The sequence below is a fragment of the Jaculus jaculus genome, chromosome 12 (assembly GCF_020740685.1).
Source record: "Jaculus jaculus isolate mJacJac1 chromosome 12, mJacJac1.mat.Y.cur, whole genome shotgun sequence".
NCBI classification, from domain to species: domain Eukaryota; kingdom Metazoa; phylum Chordata; class Mammalia; order Rodentia; family Dipodidae; genus Jaculus; species Jaculus jaculus.
The window spans coordinates 26,187,333-26,191,574 of record NC_059113.1 but is presented as its reverse complement, the minus strand read 5'-3'; the positions used below and the strand labels follow the sequence as shown (position 1 = coordinate 26,191,574).

Here is a 4,242-nt window from a genome sequence, read left to right as displayed (position 1 = left end):
ACATTACAGCAAGAAAAGTCAAGAAATGGAGGGGTCCCACGATGAACTCCTCCTGCCTCTACAGGAGGTTGGCACAGGGCTTTGCATCAGATGTACTTTTAACCATCCACCTCCCCCCACACACAAATACACAACACTCACACTCCATACAAGCACCTGCAAGCAAAGAGTAAATAAAAATAAGAAAATTCTAACACCTTCTCTTCTGATGAAAACTAAGTGCACCCTACCTGAGTTTTATAATGGATGTGTTTTGATGTAGTGTTATATAACTTCCTAAAATGCCCTCTCATTTGCATAGAACTGCTCTGCATTACGCGTGTGCCTATGGCCACAGGGAAGTGGTCCATGCTGTTACTCGACTACGAATGCACCATCAGTGTCTTCGATAACGAGCAGTGCACTCCACTTATCAAGGTAGGTAACATGCAGCAACTTCAGTGTGAGAACTTAGTCATTGCAATGCTCGAACATCAAGGAGGGGCGCCCCCCTGTGATCCCTCCCCATGAGAAGCTGGGATGAGAAGCCTGAGCTACATGAGGAGCCCTCATGTCAACTTGGGAACAAAACAAGCTGAGAGGAAAAATGAATGTCTCTCATTTATAGGGAAGTAATTGTGAAGCTAGTGGATTGTTGATCTGGATGTCTTTCAATTGGGGAACTCTTGGTCCACAGGCCAGCCAGCGGGAGTTTCATTTGTGTGTCGATACCCTGCTTACACATGGAGCTGATCCGAACGACGCAGACATGTACGGGAACACCGCGCTGCATTACGCAGCTCTGAATGATGACTTAGAACTGGCAGATCTACTGCTTGCCTACGATGCAAATATCGAGGCAAAAACAAAGGTAAGATGACCCGACTCTATTTCCACAATCATTAAAATAGGTTTGTTTTAACAAAGGCACATGCTGCTCCATTGTTCATATGTGGAATCTCCAGTGTTAACAAAGTGAAATGGTTTGAAATTTTACTCTTGACAGATTTTTCTATTTTTTTTTGTTAATATTTTAGTTATTTATTTGAGAGCGACAGACACAGAGAGAGACAGATAGAGGGAGAGAGAGAGAAAGGGCGCGCCAGGGCTTCCAGCCTCTGCAAACAAATTCCAGATGCGTGCGCCCCCTTGTGCATCTGGCTAACGTGGGACCTGGGGAACCGAGCCTCGAACCGGGGTCCTTAGGCTTCACAGGCAAGCGCTTAACCGCTAAGCCATCTCTCCAGCCCCAGATTTTTCTTTTAATATTGGAACTTTTTAGTTTTATTTTTTATTTTGGAGGTAGGGTCTCCCCCCACTCCAGTCTATGTGGAATTCCGTATATAGTCACAGGGTGGCCTCGAAATCATGGTGATCCTCTACCTCTGCCTCCTTAGTGCTGGGATTAAAGGCATGTGCCACCATGCCTGGCATTGGAACTTCTTAAAGACGTTTTCGTGGCTACAGCATTATTTCAATGCTTTTGTGGCAAATGATGGAAGAGACATTGAATGTTTTAAAGGTAAAACTTTGTTTAAATATGTTTTTCACCAAGGACTTTGTAATTACTGTAAAACAACACGGAACAGTAAATTATCTAAGAGTTGGGCCTTGTTTTACAACTCTAAATAAATATTTATGACAAATGGAATCCTCGTTAGCATGGATCATCATATAAAAGTGAATGATGGGTGGGAGAGATGGTTTGGAGGTCAAAGGTGCTAGCCCGGGAAGTTTGGGCACCATGTTTGACTCTCCAGATTCCGTGTAAGCCAGATGTACAACCGTGAGACACGGGCAGGGCCACAGATGCCCACGAGGTGGCGCAAGCCTCTGGGGATCGATTGTGGTGGCTCATGCCTTTGGACAGTTCTCTCTTGTCTTTTTAAAATTAAAAAAAAAAAATCTTTGAAAGTGAATCATTTCTGAGATGAGGCTGAACTGTAAGAAGGAGTGATGAAAAACAAACAAACAAACAAAAAAACAAACTTTAGGCTCGGTGTGGTGGCACACCCTTTAATCCCAGCACACGGTAGGGAGTGGCAGATGTAGGATGATCTCCATGAGTTTCAGGCCACCCTGAGATTATATAGTGAATTACAGGTCAGCCTGCACTAGAATGCAACCCTACAGTGAAACACCAAAATAAAATAAAATAAATATCAGTATAAAACAAAATAAAAATCGATATAAGAAATCAATCAATAAAGGAAAAATAAAATAAAGCGTTTAGGAAATTGCTACTCGTAGCCTTTGAATAATCAGAGGCTTTCCTTTCAAGGATGTCTTCTCTATTGTCCTCATTCATTTCAACACATTAACAAATATCAAACATGAGCCAGATTTTCTCGCTGAGGATTGTAGCAAGTTAGGAAAGGTTTTTGAATTGAAGGTGTGTGGTATCCACTCAGTGTGTCTGTGATGGTTCTCAAACCCTGCCCTCAGCAGCTTGGCAGTTTTACAGTGGGAGAAACATTCAGTTAATAAGAAGAGCCCTAAGATGGCTTCACAATGCATTGATTGAGAACTTGGGAAGATACCGGTGCAAATGGAGTGGAAGCTAATGTGTTGAAGAAATTCTTGTAGAGGGTGTTGGGCACCGTTTTCATTACACTTAGGTTGTTATCACTTGACTTTTTGCTAAAAGGAAGAGTCCACAGTCACACACTTGCTTTTCCTTAAGCATGTGGAAATGAGCACGGCAGAGGGAAATCTCAAGGGCTGTGGGCTCAACGTTGCTCATAAATACACTGATTTGCCTGCGTGCATGAAGTCCACATTTGAACTGATGGAAACTTGTAAAGAAACTTGCCATGAAAAATAGCACGCAGTCGGGCGTAGTGGTGCTCACCGTTAATCCCAGCCCTCGGGAGGCAGAGGTAGGAGGATCTTCGTGAGTTCAAGGACACCCTGAGACTACATAGCAAATTCCAGGTTAGCCTGAGCTAGCAGGAGACGCCTACCTTGAATAGGCAATAATTGAATGCAGTCTCCTGTGAGTCCATGTGGCATTCTGGTGTCTTAGTAACACACACTACTTATATGGAGGGCCCACGTGAGTTCCAGGTTTCTAGGGACACGCCAGGATATTACCTCACGCCTCCTGCTTTTCCATTCCAGATATTTGACATCGTGGTTCATGATGATTGTGAAATATTGCAAGGTTATCAACTTGATTAATATTAATTTATAAAGATACATGGTTGACAGCAATGTACAGCAGTACATGAGCCTACACGTTCTGTTAGAGATTAAAATTTGGATTGAAGCCAGGCATGGTGGTGCACACCTTTACTCCCAGCTCTTGGGAGGCAGAGGTGGAGGATTGCTGTGTGGTTGAGGCCACCTTGAGATTCAGTAATGAATTCCAGGTCAGCCTGGGTTGGAATAATACCCTACTTAAATCCACCCCCCTCCCAAAATAAAATGGTGTGAAGCTTACAAATTAGGCCTGGATCGATGTTTCAGTGGTTAAGGAACTTGCTTGCAAACCATCACAACAGAGGCTTCCTGCTCCAGAAAGCAGATGAAGCTAGATGCAAAAATAGGCACATGCCTCTAGAGTTAGTATGCAGAGGCCTGAGGCCCTGGTGTGCCCATTCTAACTCTGTTCTCTATCATTCTCTGTTTCTAAATAAATAAGTTTTTTGTAACAAAAGATCCCATGTAGCCAGATGCACAGTGATGCATCAAAGATAAAAGGTAGCACACTGTGTTCACATAGTTGTTGTTTTAGTTGGAAAATATCATTCAAGTCCGTCAAAGTGAAATTCCTTAGAGGCAGTGGGTGTTGAGGTGAGTTCCTGAGCCACCTGGAGTGCACGTGTTGATAGTGAGCAGGGGCAGCGCACGTCCCAGCGCAGGAGCGGCCTGTGTGCAGGAGCAGCTCCGGACGAGGACGAGAGGGAATGTGAGTTACTGTCTACACTCCTCCTTGTGTTCACGACCTCTTTCATGATCTCTACAGTTCAGTGGAGAAATGCATAAATTGTGTAAGTTGTAAATTATCTGTATTATTTTATTTTAATTATTTTATTTGTGTGCCTATTGATTGATTGATTTCTTGTTTTTGTAGGAAGGCTTCACGCCATACCTCCTTGCTCTACAGGAAAACAAAGATTTTATAGCAGAATTTTTGGAACACATGGGCGCAGATATACATGCGGAGGAGCTGCTGGATAGGTATGGTTCCCTCTTGTCAGCTCTGTGCTGTCCTGAGTGTGGCGCTCACAGAAGTCAGAAGCAGCGAGTAGACAGAAGGAA

At 43.6% G+C, this 4,242-nt stretch overlaps 1 long non-coding RNA gene across 1 annotated transcript; it reads left to right on the top strand.

Annotated features, from left to right (window-relative positions):
- Positions 1 to 351: 351 nt before the first annotated feature.
- LOC123453627 lies at positions 352 to 4,162 on the top strand. The gene is made up of 3 exons (XR_006632886.1): positions 352 to 417; positions 677 to 850; positions 4,055 to 4,162. It is a non-coding gene; the product is annotated as an uncharacterized LOC123453627 (long non-coding RNA).
- Positions 4,163 to 4,242: the final 80 nt, after the last annotated feature.